The following is a 16,268-nucleotide window of genomic DNA, read 5'->3' on the forward strand; positions in this document are numbered from 1 at the left end:
GATAAGGTATGGAAACAACCTAAGTGTCCTTCAACAGATGAATGGGTAAAGAAAATGTGACATAGGTATAGGCATGCATATATATATATATATCTGTGTATTCCATTCCAATATTGTAAAATATGAAATTCATAGAAACACATAGTAAAAAATTGATTGGTTGCCAAGGGCTGAGTGGAAGGAAATAGGGAGTGGCTGGTAAAAGGGTTCAAACTTCCAATTATTTAAAAAAAAAAAAAACAAACAGCCTTCTTGGAAATAGAAATGACAGTTGTTAAAATTTTAGAACAAAAAAAATCTAGAACAGAATTTTCATATAATCTGGTAATTTTTCATAAGGCAAGAGTGCCAGAGCTGGAAGTGATTTCCTTAATCCAGATAGCTAGAGCCTTGTTTAACAAGATTCTCCATCCTAATCTTCTTTCAAAAAAATGTACTCTTACCAACTGGGAGGTTTCAGCTCAAGGAATATAGTTCTAGCTTCTCTTTAGCCTGAAATATTAGAAATGTAGGACCCAGAGAAATAACTAGAATTAAGGAACTCTGGCATGTACCTCTTGAGGAATGACTGGGAGATGGGTGATTTTGATTTCAAGATGTGCTGATAATGTGATGAGTCCACTGAGCATAAGCCACTTTCTGATGGGTGTGTCAGAAGTGGTGAAAGGACACTTCTAAGCATAGATGATCAGTAAACTTGATTTTAGTTCATCTCTAACTGCCAGCTGTGTAATTATATGCTTTTATCTTTACAAAGAAAACTGGCATAATCCTCCAAGATTTTCCAAGTTTAAGAATGTCTCTTCCCTTCTACTTTTTCCTTTCCCACTTCTTTTGCTTGAATTTTGTCTTTTCACTTTGATTAGTGATTTTCAGTTAAACTGTATCTGAATTTTAACTATTTATGAATGACAGATAAAAATTGTATTTACTTAAGGTGTACACCATGATGTTTTGATGTATGTATACACTGGGGAATGATTAACATGATCAAAGTCATTAACATATTCATCACCTCTCATAGTTACCTTTTGTGTGTGTAGTAAGAACAGTTGAGATCTACTCTTTTAGCAAATTCCAAGTATACAATACATTATTACCAGGTATAGTCACCATGCTGTACATTAGGTCTTCAGAACTTAACCATCTTATAACTGAAAGTTTTTACCCTTTGATCAATATCTCCCTTTTCCCCCGACTCCTTAGCCTCTGTTAACCACCACCATTCTACTCTCTGTTACTGTGAGTCTGACCTTATTTTTAAGATTCCACATATAAGTGGTACCAGGCAGTATTTGTCTTTTTCTGATTCATCTATGTGGTCCCAAATGACAGGATTTCCTTTTTTAAGGCTGAGTAATATTCCTCTGTGTGTGTGTGTGTGTGTGTGTGTGTAGAGAGAGAGAAAAAAAGAGAGAGAGAGATACATTTTCTTGAACCAGTCACCTGTTGATGGACATTTAGCTTATTTCCATACCATGGCTATTGTAAATAATGTTGCAACAAACATGGAAATACAGGTATTTCTTCTAGATAATGATTTCATTTCCTTTGGCTATATACCCAAAAGCAGGATTGCTGGATAAGAAAGGTATTTTTAAGGTTGCATAAATTTCCTTAAAGATTAGGTTGCTATTAATTATGATTCTTGATTGCAAATGAGACAAACTCAATTTGAATGAGTTGAAGCAAAAGAGCAAATAACCAGGCTGTCTGAAAGGTTTAAATACAACTGTATCCAGAGATCAGACCAATATTGGCACCTTTCATTTTCTGTTTCTCCACTCTGCTCCTGTGTGTTAGTTTTCTCTTAATGTAAGACAGACTCCATGAAAAGATTACCATGTGTGGCTCCATGCTATATCCTAATCTAGCAGCTTCTGTAGGAGGAATCCTCTCTACCATCATCCATCTATCAGTTCGGTGAAGGTCTCTGATTGGTCCCGCTTAGATCAATTCCCACTCCTGAACCAATCATGGTGCTTAGAAAAGGTTATTATGAATGGCCAAGCCTGGTTCATGTGCCATTACTATGGCCAAATGAATGAGCCCCTGGGAAATTTAGCCCATAATCACAGAAAGTAGAGAAGAGGCAATTTCTGTAAGGAAAGGATGCTAGATAGGAAAGAAAAATGTCCAGCAGGAGGAAAGCAGAACATCAGGTAAATCCTATTACTTCAGAGCTTTATGCATGTATTTAAGGAGCCTGTGACAATGAGTGCTCTTCCAATTTGAAAGGGCTAGTGGGGAAGGGAAACAGTGGACTTCTGCCCTGGAACTAGTCACCTTACATCATGGGAATCCGTGTTTTGTTAACCTTACAGGCTGCCTGACCCATAGATCAATTCTTCTATTTTGCTCTTGCTTCAGATAATATGTTAAACTCCTAGATATTCTGAGTATATCATCTATGAGACAGGATAAGTGGGCCCTAATGTGGCATGCAGTTCTTTTCTAAAGCACTTTGAAATCCTGGGAAGACTAGGGCTACAGCATATGCTCCATTGAGCCTGTTAAGATTACTCATGATGACTCTAGGCTATGTTTGGAACTCTTTCTGAAATGAATAAACAGATGGCCAGCAGTGGCTAAAATTGAAAGTAGTTTAAAAAATGCTGAGAATCAATTACTTTAATACTCTCCAAGCTTAAAGGTCCTTCAAAAATGACTGGACAATATTTACTAAGAAATATGTTGCTCCTGGAATGAGTTCAGCTCAAGGAGAGCAGATGTGCTGTAATATTGAGACATGATGTGAAAAAAAATTACTAGCTTCACATCCATATCACAAAAGTCTTGAGGCATAATTAACTGATGATGATTGCTTCAGAAATATTATGAGCCAAGACTCCACCAAAAAAGAGAAGTATTTTTCTCAGTAAGTTTCTAATAGCACACATTATTCACACACACACACAAAAAAAAATCACAAGAATAGGCATGATACATCTTGGAAAAGTGACCCATTTAGGAGTATTCTTAAGCCAGAAACAGCAAAATGGTGGGAAAGGCAAGTTTCAGGATGCTGAATCCTAGAAACTATGCCAGGAGAATTTTCTGAGGGCCAAGAAAAGACAGTGAATCAGCCGGTCCAGCTGTGAGAATGCAGCTGTGAGACTGCTGAAGAAAATGATGAGAAAATGATGAAGTAGAAAGCAAGCTCATAAAATGGACACACCACCAAGCTGAGAGCAGTTTCAGCACACTGGAGGACAAAATCAGTATTTAGTATAACTCTGGCAAGTTAAAGACTTGGGTCTAAGAAATAGAAAAGAAAAACTTTCATCAAGACCAGTCACAAATTAGTATGAAGAGTCTATACAACCAACATAGGGCTGAAGTTGAATGGCAGTGTGTTGAACAAGGTGGACCTTCTAATGGAGGGTTTATACTATGTGGAAATTACCTTGTTCAATTAATTCATTTTACAGATGAAAAAAGTCTTGCAGAGAGAGTATGTTTTCAATTATCTCTTGCTATTTAACAAATTACCATGAAAAACAGTGGCTTTAAAAAGCTGTTTATTTGCCTACAATTCTGCAGTTTGGGCAAGGCTTGGCAAGGATAGCTTGTCATTGCTCCATGTGGCTTCAGATGGGGTGGCACAACTACGACTAGAGAATCAATCTACTTCCAAGATGGCCTCACTCACAGGCAGTCAAGTTGGTGTAGCTGGCATGGTCAGCTAGGGCTGTTGGCCAGGGATTTGGTCTCCTTCACATGGCCTCTCCATGTGGCTAGGCTGGGCTTGTGGAGAGGCCATGTGGAGGACAACTGCTCACAGCACAGCAGTCTCAGGCTAGATATATTACATGGCATTTGGCTTCATCCCAGAAAGCTGCTAGGTCTTCTTAAGACTTAAGCCTAGAATGAGCACAGTGTCACCTCCTCTGCATTCTATGGGTTAAAGTAGGTCTCAGGGCCAGCCCAGAGTCAAGAGGAAAATACCACACAGGGGCATGACTATCAGAAGTCATGGTTCAACATACCACAGAAGAGATGTGACTTGTGCAAAGTTAATTCTATATTACTATCAATTAGAGGAAAAATTGACTCTAATATGTCAATATAGTAAAAAATAGGGGAAAAAAAAGAATTGTTTTGCATGGTCAACATAGGGGGAAAAAAGAGAAAAAGAAGAAAAAGGAAAATAGGCAGAAATAGTCAAACAATGATCCTATTATAAGAACCATGTTCAAATCTCAACTTCACAATTTAAAAGAAACCTGGAAATTTGGAGATAAGTCTGAGGAAAGCAGAATTATGACTGGAGGCTAGGAAATAAAATTTATGATGAAATTTTTAAACAATAATACAACCTGGAGAAAAGAAGATGGGAAAGTGACTTAATAATGATCCTCAAAGCCTATATATGAATATTCACCATCAATTTCTATTCTCAAGGAAGATGTCTATTTAAATTGATTATATAAGATTCAGGTTGAAATAACTTCCTGGAAGAGATGAGGGACTGAAAAAAAAAAAGGAAGGCATAAATTTTTCTTTCTATGTGGGAAAATTTTCTCTGTTCTGGACAAAAAGGAACCCTCTATGATGATGCCTTCATGTGAAGCTGTGAAGTTCCTTGGGGGTGATGAAGCAAGCTCTCTATAGATCAATCATCTATACCTTCCCGCCTGTGTAATTATTAACCCTTTTTATGCCCCTGTCTCTGCTTCCTGCCCTAAATCCTACCTACATCAAAGGTTTCTTGGGGAAGGATATAGTTCAAGTCGTAGAGCGTGTGCTTAGCATGCACGAGGTCCTGGGTTCAATCCCCAGTACCTCCATCAAAAAACTACATAAATAAACCTAATGACCTCCCTCTGCAAAAAAAAAAAAAAAAAAGGAAGAAGAAGGAGAAGAAGAAGAAATTTTTTAAAATAATAAATAAATAAATAAACAAACAAACAAACAATGTTTCTTGAGGGCTATACCTTGATCTTCTTTTCCCATTGACTGCAACTTGTTCTTAACAGAATATATGCAGAATATATAAAGTTTTTAGATACCTTTGCCCATGCTAACTGATTGGATGCTAAGCACGATTTAAATAACTGTCCACTTATTCAATTCAATTGATAGTCACTGCACTGACTCTGCTAGGCACTATACTATATGCAATGATATACTGTGGTCAGCAAAATATAGTTTCTATCCCTATACTATGGTAAAAATGCTGCATGTATATATCATTCTTGAAGGAAAAGTATAGGATAATATAAGAGGCTAGGGGAACTATTATAGAATAGTAAGTAAGTATGATTACAGGTTGTGGAGTTGGACTGACTGCAAGTTTCTTAATTTAAACACTTAAGTTTTTTGATTTGTAAAATGGAAATAATAGAATATATCTCATAAAATTGTTTCAAAATATAACCTTGGTATAATGTCAGTGTACATTGGACCCTTTTTTTTAAATTTCTTTTTTGAGCAGTTCTATTCGTAAGAATTAATTTTTCTTAGAGGTTTTCCTCTAAGAAGATTGACTTTTACTTTATTTCAGAGGTCTTCAAAGAAAATAAAGAGAAATTTTGCTTTTTTATTTTTTAGGCTAAAACTCATTATATCTTGCAGTTACCATACAGATCCAATGGACCCTTTAAAATCTAAGATAAACTATGAAATCTTAGAGATCTTATTTTTCTCACATTTTGAATTATTTTGCTATGTAATCATCCTCGAAATTAGTTCATTACTGATCAATTATTCTCAACTGTGAGTTTTTAAAGAATAAAATAATAAGTAATTGAAGAATTATTAAGTTACCTAGAATTACATGCAATAGTAAAATAAGTCACCACTAATATGCCATTCTTCAGTCTCCTATTGTACTGAACAAAGTACTAAATCATCTTTCAAGAAGGTATAAAGAACATAGGAAAAACTATGTCTTTTGTTAAGGATTTTTTAACACAGTTGAAGAGATTCTAGTGCACAAGTCAAATTTTAGAAACGAGAGTTCAGAGAGGGGAAAATAATACTTCATGTGGTATGCATGACAACAGAAAAAACAGTAAATAAACTATTAAGGTATAGGAAACTCTCCCCTTGATTATTTTGAAATCCTTCCAATCCTGGGCTGTGCTGGGTTCACAGTATGTTTTCAGTAAGCAATTAACTGAGAGAAATGGACTCAAATCAGTTCTTCATGTTAGTAAAGTGGAATGATTAAAAGTATGAATCTTATAGTCCAGTTATCCTAGGTTCTAATTCCTATGCTAGCATTTGACTAAATGTTTGGCCATAATCAGCTTAATTTTCTCATCTTCAGTTTCATCATCTGTAAAAGAGACAATAAAAGTATCTACCTTAGAAGATTAATATGATACTTACATGAGATAACACAGGTAAACTACTTGGTAAAGTACTCAGTAAGTGTTAGTCTCTATTTTTTTCCCAGTTAACAGGTATTTTTCATCAGCATAGCGGTCAAATGTACAAAACCAAATGTCAACAGCATTAACATAATAGTCTCATGTGACTATTTTTTTCCTAGAACAGAAGTCAATTTTTCACTTATTGTTATGATTTATGATGGGATTACATTTGTCGAGGGAATGAATTTAAAATCTGGACCTAGCTTTTTTCTCAATAAACCAGGAAAGAGCGTTCCTTAGGAATCAAAGAATAACACTGAATTATAGATTATAAAATGAAAAGGAAGGAATAAAATTCCCCTTAACATGTGAAAGGGATTAGCACTCATACCAGAGGAAAACAACCTAAAATTTAAAACTTTTTCAGAATAAACTTGATATAATGTATGCTCAACAGAAATGTTATAATATTCTTTTCCACTTGTGCTAACTCTTCTTCATGCTTAAAAAAAAAACAAAGCTTGGGAAATAATGCCATGTTGTTTTCAAGACATCTGCCAACTAGGTGAAAATAATAATAAAGGTATCAATAATTATGATAATAATGACAACCATTGGTCCATATCCAATGACTAGTTGATGTGGGAGTATAAAGACTTAGCCATCTAAGGCCAACTTAGGACAACCCTGAAGGGCCACTGTAGCTAAAGAGCTCTTTGTGGAGTCGGCTGAGACTATGGTTTGTGCGCATCACAGCTGGACTTACCCCTCTGCTTACTTCCCCATGTTTCAGTAAGTTTTGATCCCAAGGGAACAGCTTAATTAACATCCTACATACTAAGCTGTGTCTCACAGTCTGCTGCCTGGGGAACCCAACTTGCAATGCTGCAAGCACACTACCAATAAAAAGCCATCTTTATTCACAAAAAATCTCTCACATCTTCAATAATTTGTGTTACTAAATTTTGTTATTGTAAAATATGGAATCTAAAACAATTACATTAGTCTTATTCCGCATACTTGCATAGCCTGCAGGTTGGAGGGAAGATAGTCATAATATAGCTGTGCTTTGACACACAGAGCATTGCATTAGTTCTAGCATACAGTTGAAGGTGAATATTGGGAAACAAAAATGTGTCAGGCTGATAACTGATCCTCTTACCCAAATTAAAATCAAAATAAAGAAAAGTAAGACCTTCCTCTGGAATAAAGGAGAAACATCAGAAATACATTCTTATTGGGAAAATTTAACTACAGACATCAAAATAAAATTAAAAGGAAAGATACACCACTTTCCTCACCTCAACCCCTGTCCCATTCCCCAGAGGTAATCACTGTTGGTTTGGTGTGCATTAATCCCAGACCTTTTTCCATGACTACTCTTTTATAGATGTGTATATGTTTGAATACAAATTTTCAATAAAAATGGAATTTACTCTGTGTGTTGCTCAGCAACCCACTTTATGGAAGGTAATCTGCTTTACTCAAACTACTGACTTAAATGTTAATCACATCTAAAAAATATCTTCATAGCAACATCTAAACTGGTACTTGACCAAACATCTGGGCACCATAGACTAGCCAAGTTGATACATAAAGTTAATCATCACACTTCCACCTCTTGTCAATTTGGCACTCTAAGCCACACTTAATATCTAAATAGAAATAATAACAAATATCTTAGTTCAGGCTGCCATAACAAAGTACCATAGATTGGGTGGCTTATAAACAACAGAAATTTACTTCTCACAGTTCTGAAGTTTAGAAGTCTGAGATCAGGGTGCCAAGCATGCTCAAGTCTGGTGAGACTGCTCTTCTGGCAACTCTTCTGGTTATAGACTGCTGATTTCTTGTATCCTCACATAGCGGGAAGTAGGGAAGGGAAGGAAGCTCTCTTATGACTCTTATAAGGACACTAATCCCATTCCTGAGGGTTCTGTCATCTTGACCCCATCTAATCCTACCTCCCAAAGGCCCCATCTCCCAATACCATCTCACTGGGGAGGCAGGGTTTCAACATATGAATTTTGGGAGGACACAAACATTCAATACATAACAATAAGGTTATACTTCCACCTAACATGGTACAACTATCCTTCATTGAACTGAAAAAGCACTAACCCTTTCTCCAGAAGAAGAAGATACAAAGTCCTTCAGTGATGTTCACTCTTATTAATATTGTATAAATTGAATATTAGGATGTAAAGTCAATATATCTTATGTTATATGATAAAAGGATAAGAGAGGGAAGAAAAACAAAGATATTAACTAAGAATACACACACACATATTCCTAAAAATAAGGAAGAAATACTCGTAACAATCACAGTTCTTGTTATGCTGTGTGGTCAGAGTTGGTATTTATAACACATTCTTCGACTCCCTATTCTGTATTTCCTTTGTATTCTGCAAGTACTTCAGCTGGCCATGGTTCTTTACCAGATGAATAACTCAAACCCATTCCTAAAGGGTCTGGGTCATTACTAGTCCTGCCTGAATTGGGTTTTTGTACTTTTCCATCAACTTTGATCTCAGGACATGGTAAAATAAGAGACACTCTAAGAGATCTCCTGTATTCCACACATACCCTTCCTTACCTCCATTGTGAAGTAGTGGTCCAATTTCCCTTTGGTCATCAAGATCAATCTCCCAGTCAGTACAGTAACTCCTTTCTTTGCCTGTTTAGAGGCATGAGGAGCCCAAACAGGCTAGGTTGCAGTCTTAACTTTCAATTCAATGGATTCATTGTTGTGTCTCCTGGTAAAGGCATTCTTCCATTTAAAACTAAGACCTTTAGGCCAGCAGAATATGAGGTCACAAGGACAGGAAGAAAAAATTTTGCTAATGGCTCACTACGGGAACTAGCAAACGGTGTCACTCTCATTTCCACCCCATGAATCTTGGCTATGGGAGAACAGCAGAATGTACAGAGCATATAGAGGCTACTGGATAACCCTGTCCTAGTCCTACAAGATATTGCCACCTAGTTAGCACAATAACTGAGCCTTCAAAAGGCCATTCCACCATTCTATGAAGCCAGCTGCTTCAGGATGATGGGAAACATGATAAAACCAGTGAATTCCACAAGCATGGCCCATTGTCACACTCCATCTGTTGTAAATTGAGTTCCTTGATCAGAAGCAATGCTGTGTGGAATACCGTGACAGTGGATAAAGTATTCTATAAGTCTATGAACGATATTTTTGGCTGACGCATTGCATGCAAGGAAGGCAAATCCAAACCCAGCATGTCTATTCCACTAAGTGCAAATTACTGCCCCTTCCATGATGGAAGTGGTCCAGTATAATTAATCTGCCAGCAGGTAGTTGGCTGATCCCCCCAGGGAATGATGCCATATCAGGGACTCAGTGTAGGTCTCTACTATTATCAGATTGAGCACTCTGCAGTGGCCATAGCCAGATCAGCTGTGCTGAGTACAAGTCTATGTCACTGAGTCCAAGCATAACCTCCATCCCTGCCACTATGGCCACTTTGTTCATGAGCCCATTGGGCAATGACAAAGGTGGCTGGGGAAAGAGGCTGACTGGTCTCCACAGAATGGGTCATTCTATCTACTTGATTATTAAAAACCTCCTCTACTGAGGACATACTTTGCTAAACGGCCACATAAGACCAAATAACATCATACTTTTTCAATCATTCAGAGAAGTCTATCCACATACTTATTCCCCAAATTTCTTTGTCATCATTTTTCTAATCGTGGTCCTTCCAAGTCTCTGACCATCCCATCAAGCCATTGGCCACAGCCCATGAATAGTGCATAATCATACATCTGGCCATTTTTCCTTCCAAGAAAAATGAACAAGCAGGTGTGCCGCTTAATATTCTGTCCACTGGGAGAATTTCCTTCCATCATTATCCTTCAGGGATGTCCCAATAGGGGCTATAGTACTGTAGCTGTCCATTTTTAAGTGGCACCTGCATATTGTTCAGAATCATCTATAAACCAGGCCTGAGATTTCTCTTTCCCTGTCAACTGATTAAAGGGAAATCCCCATGAGGCCATATGCATAGGCTGAGAGAAGGAAGATAAAGTAGTAGGAATGGGAATCCTTTAACATTCATCATTCATACTATAACTCTAGCTCATTAATATCCATAAAAGTTAGATAATAGGAATAGAAAATAAAATATTAACTGTGGCAACTCTGAAACAAACAAAAATGCATCAAAATATTCAAACAACAATTTTGAAATCTATTACAGGTATCCTTTACCACTCAGAAAAGGAACTAATGAAATTCAAGAGAGAAAGAGTGTGTGTGTGTGTGTGTGTGTGTGTGTGTGTGTGTGTGAATCTACATTAACACTTGAACAACCCATTGGTTAGGGGTGCTGACACTCTGTGCAGTAGAAAAGCTACATATAACTAATAGCCCTCAGTATCCAACATTCCTCTGTATCTGCAGTTCTACATCTGTGGATTCAACCAACCTCAGATTGCGAAGTACTGTAATATTTAGTTGTTGAAAAAAATCCATGTGTAAGTGGACCCACGAAGTTCAAAACTGTGTTGTTCAAGGGTCAACTGTACGTATTTTATCACTTGTTTATATTATTGAGCTAAGACTTAAACCAATGTAGGAGCAATTATTTTCACCAACAATTTTGAAGTGGATTACCAATTACTGTCATGTAATGAATTTTGAATAACCGTTAGAATAAAGTCCAACTTATTTAAAATTCTTCTGTTAGCTGCAAGCACAGCTCCACAAATTACCTACTTGATCAGTTAGGTATTTAGTATTCTCTAATGATTGTTTCCATCCAAGGAGATGATCCAATCTTAAGGATAATTATTTTTTTAAATGCACTGCAACTTCAACAGAAGTTTTATGCATAATAACACATCTTTTCTACCTTTGCCAAACTAGTGATCTTAACAATTTATACTTTATAAGTCAAAGAAACTCACTCCATTCTAGCCAAGACTATGATTTTTTCAGTTTCTTTTATGAAGGACTTCATACTTCAAATTTTATACTTCATACTTTAAGTTTCATATTTTAGCAGCTGGTTATATTTCATTTGACTGAACTGAAAATAGCCATCTCATACATGGACAACTAAAAAGTGTATCTCTATTTACAATTCATTGAGTTAGTAGAGATTTCACCTCTCACACAGCAAAAACTTCAAGCAAGGTGCTTTAAATCTTTGTCAATTTCAAAAGAAACCAAACTCCAAGCTAGACAGGGTTTCTTCTTTGGTGGGCCTTCTGCAAGCAGAGGCTGATTGTTACTCACAAAACCTTACAAGTGAACTAGCTTGTGAAAAATTGCTCCACATTTTTAAAACATAGCTTAAATTCCATTATCTGAGATTTTATTGGAGTCTTTAAATCCTTTCAGTCTTCTAAAAAAAAAAAATCTCTTAAAATACAAATTCCTGGGAGAGTTAATCCCTTAAGCCAAGAGAGCAGCTATCGTCTTTGTTAAATAATTTAGAAATGAGATGCAGGATTTGGGCAAGGAGATAAAATCAAGAGAGGAGAGGGCCAGAAAGCCAAAAATAATTTTTTGACCTATTTTACAATTGTACCAATCACCAACCCTCATAAGAATTCAGGTAATAAATGAATCATAAATATAAGCCCATACTAAATTAGACTTGAATATGAATTTATCTTCTAAAATATTTCTAAATATCAATCTGATAACTCTAGATAATACCTTATTTATAGATAGCTCTTCTCTTAGATCCACTCTCAAAAACATAAGCTCACAATATATTCCTAGGAGTAGAATTGTTATGTCATAGGATATGAGTACCATCAACTTAACTTGATAATGCAAACTAATTTACAAAGAAGCAGTTTGCCAATTTACACTGCCACTATAAGTCTATGAGAGATCCAGCTGCTCTTTATCCAGGCCAACCCTTGATATTGTCAAACGTACTAATTTTTGCAAGTCTGGTGTGTGTGTAAAGGCATCCCACTAATCTACATAGCCCTGAGGCTATGAAATGAAGTTGAGCACCTTTTTCATAAATTTTATCAACCATCTGGATATCCTTTATTGTGAAACAGTGCAATGCCCTTCACATGTTTTGCTCTTTTTCTATCGGGTTGTCTTCTTTCTTTCTTTCTTTTGCAAAAGTTTTCTTCCATTCTGTGTCTAGTCTTTTCTGTTTTTTTATGTTGTCTTTTGACATAATTTTACTGTAGTCAATTTTTCCCTTTATGTTTAGTAATTTTTGTGACTTGTTTAATGTCATTTAACCCTTGAGGTATATGTGTGACTGAACTATTATGCTGTACACCAGAAACTGACACAACATTGTAAACTGACTATACTTCAAAAATACATATATTGAATCAAAATTTGACCAATCCTTATTTTTTCCATTTACTGAACAAAATTGAACTTGGAGGGCCCTTCGAGAAGAAGCCCGATCCTTCTTCCTCCTCTTGACTTTTCTAGTTTTGCCTTCTTCAGACTAAACAACACTAAGATTCTTTCATTCTTCCTTGATGTCCTAATTTCATGTCCTCTCATCATCCTAGCTCTTGTGAAATAAGGGGCTGATATTCTGAATTATAAAATTGACCAACAGAAAGTAGAAAATACTGTCACCTTCCTTACCTCAGATATAATACCTTCATTAGTGTATTTACTTTTTTAAAAGCCACTTTCCACTGCTATTTTTGCATGTCATCTACGACTAGCCTTAATAATGACATAAAATTGAATGTTTATTTGTTAACACTATCAAATAGAACTCTATTCCTATTTAAAAAGTGATTGAGTCTAGTATTTCTATAGTTCTCTCATTCTTAAAAAATAACGTCAATTATGTTGTTTATGTACTTAGAAATTATCCCAAATGGTTCAAAACACACACACACACACAGAGTTTTTGAGAGAAAATAGAATCACTTCTAGTATAACATGTATCTAAGAGACTTTTATATTTCACCCTTTAACATGTAAAGGTAGATATTCTTTGGTCACTTTGTTTTCTTAACTAATCTTTTTTTTTAAGTGGAATAAGGAAAATTCTGTTTCTCTGTTTATTCACAGCTCTCAGCATGTGAATGGGACATTAGAAAGATTTTTTTTCTAGCATAGCCAGTTATAATTTTGAAGTCTTTATTCAATTGTAGAGGGTTTTTTCTTTTTAAGGAATTATGACTGATGATTTAAAAAACTCAATTATTCCTAGCAAAATTCCATTATCTCATTTCCCAAGGGTTACTAGTGAGTTCTGCCCCACCAGCCAGGATATACAAGAACTCTGTTTTAAAGCAGTCCCACATGAATGCCTGTTTCTCCCTTATATTCTCCGTGACTGGGAATCACCTCTCTCAAAAACACAATGCCATGCTGAATGTGCATTTCTCATTAAAATGTGACCTGTTACCAGGCTGGTATCTGTGCTCCTCATTCAATTAACTCTTTAGCCAAATTCACAGCCACATATTTTGGACATTCTTCTAGCCTAAAGCTGCACCCAGAGCATCTGTTCTGTGCAAAAGATTAATGGAAAAAAAATATGTGTGCAGGTCAGGGCCAGCATAGTGATTGCACATCCCCCTTCTGGTGCTTTATCAGCCCACAAAATGTCTGAGACAACTATCAGATACGTGGAGTATGGCTTACTCTAAATCTTAAAATTTTTAAATTTATAGATGGGAAGGCAGTGACAAAAAAATCTTAGAGAACATTTCCTTTCTTTCTGTTTTAGCTCTTGGTCATTTGATAACCTCTTAGGGTTTTTAATATTAGACTCTTAAAGAAAGTCCTTTCCTTGAGATATTCTACTATAATCAAGAATCTAAGAAAATTTTGAAGGGGCAGAGATTTCCCACAAGTAGAAAGAACAAGGAAAATACTATTTTAAATCTTAAAATTAAGGGGAAAAAAGCTTATATACATTTGCTTTTACCTGGAAATTTCTTTTTCTCTTTTCTCTATATTATCTCTAAAAAAAATAAATAAATGTAACTGATTCTGGGAAGCAGAACTTAACACATACTTTTTTAAAATGTATTTTTAAAATATAGATGTTATTGTATAGTTTATTGTGCAGGAATTATACTACAATAAGGGTGTTAAAAAATAAAATAAAATATAGATCTTGATATGGATATTTTTTTAATCAATGCCATGCATAAAGAGGACAGTAACTAGACATTATTCTCAAAATCTCCCAAGTTATACTATATAAATACTTAGCCAAATTTCCTTTTTGTGTGTAGAGAGTTAAATGGTCATAGAGATGATTAAATAAGCCTCACCTAGTTATGCCTAAGGAAATGAGTTTAGAGAATATATAGAGAGAACTATTTTTTCATTAGCAAAAGTATAATATTTCTCCCTATCACTCTACTATATACCAGGGCCATTTGCTATCCAGGCAGAAAGAAGCCAACATCTTCAGACACCATGTGGTAGAACCCAGTGAGTTCTTTTGACCAAAACAATGAGAATTCTCTGATCTGGCCACTAGATGTTGTAGCCATCTCTCTAAAAGTCCTGTTGGTGACCTTGACTAGTTAGCTGTCCTTCACAGCATTCTGTGCCTAGAATAGCTACAGTGATTGCCTCTCATTCTCCCTTCCGAACTGTAAAAACAGAATTGAGTTTCTTCCCTACACTTAGGGAGGCAAGAGTAGAACCTAAGAACTGACCAATAAATGTGGCAGAGGTGACAGTGAAACTACTGTGGAATTCTCTGTTCCTAACCTCCTGCCCTAAGGATAGGTTAATTACAGAAACACTGACAGAACTTTGTAAGAAAGCAGTGTCAACTACAATGTATTCCCACAGCATTGGCCAAAGACTGAAAGTAATGTCACAAAAAGAACTAAACTAAAAGAGCAAACGCTAATCCCTAAAAATATGACTTTCATTCCCCATCCGGCAGAATTTGGGTGCAACTTTGGCTTATTATGATTCTTATTTCTTAAAAATGAAAATAAGAGTCTACACAAACTATTCTCCAATGTTTGTCTTTTCCTTATGAGTCAGACACTGGTTATTTACATTTTAAATAGTTTTCACTATTTTTTCCCCATCTTTTTAACTTAAATTGACACCTCTGGAAGGTTAGTGTATCTGAATGAGTAGAATTAACAAGCCTATATATTTGCTTTTTTTCAGGTAGCCAAGTAGAAGAGACAGCGGCTTTGCTGAAAAGTATTATCCCAGAGCACCCTCTTATGGCAAAATGCACTAAGGAAAGTGCTTGCCTGGGAAAAGTCAAAAGTGTTTCAAACCTTTAATATAAGGGGATAAATACTGCTTTTCCACTCTTAAGACCTTTTCTCCATTTTTGATGGGAAATTAAAAATTTCCTTGGCACTCAAAAGAATAGTCCTCAATTCACTTTATAAGTAGATTCATTTACTACAAAAATTAATTTCTTTCATGCTAGAACAAAGAACCCTATACTTTCATTCAATCATGGTAAACCTAAATGAACCCAGTTTTCATACTCCTGGTTAGCTTAATTCCCCAGCTGGATTTCTTATACCACCAGCTGGACTTGAAGGATTTTGTGACATGTCATCTTTCATTAAACCATTCACACCACTAACCTCTGAACTCCTCTTGGCCACCAGCTTCAGAGCCTGTTCATGTTATGAGCACCATATGAACTGTTACTCACTGAACAGGATCGCTGATTCTTACTGTTAAGATCCGGAATGACTACAGCTGTAAACATGGTTCTCTGGAGGGTTTTTGCTGCAGCTGGAAAGACAAGAAATGAGAAAATTCTGACCCAAACAGGCAAATGTTTATAATAATTTAGCATGACAGGAAATTCACACATAACTTCTGTTTCCTGCTATTTTTTAACTCATATTTTAGGGTTTTCAAGTGTTTTTGTTGTATGTTAAGAATAAATCTCTATGCTCTTGTATTAAACTTCAGAAAACAGGCATTCAAATTTCAATGTATGATAGAACTTGTTTTAATGG

At 35.8% G+C, this 16,268-nt stretch overlaps 1 long non-coding RNA gene across 1 annotated transcript in view; it reads right to left on the minus strand.

Annotated features, from left to right (window-relative positions):
- LOC106729986 overlaps positions 1-16,268 on the minus strand; it is a 164,418-nt gene that overhangs the window by 134,093 nt on the left and 14,057 nt on the right. Inside the window, exon 2 of the long non-coding RNA XR_004324726.1 lies at positions 15,885-16,038. This is a non-coding gene — a long non-coding RNA (uncharacterized LOC106729986). The remainder of the gene's footprint in view (positions 1-15,884; positions 16,039-16,268) is intronic.

This window comes from Camelus ferus, chromosome 12, assembly GCF_009834535.1.
Source record: "Camelus ferus isolate YT-003-E chromosome 12, BCGSAC_Cfer_1.0, whole genome shotgun sequence".
In the NCBI taxonomy this organism is placed as follows: Eukaryota; Metazoa; Chordata; class Mammalia; order Artiodactyla; family Camelidae; genus Camelus; species Camelus ferus.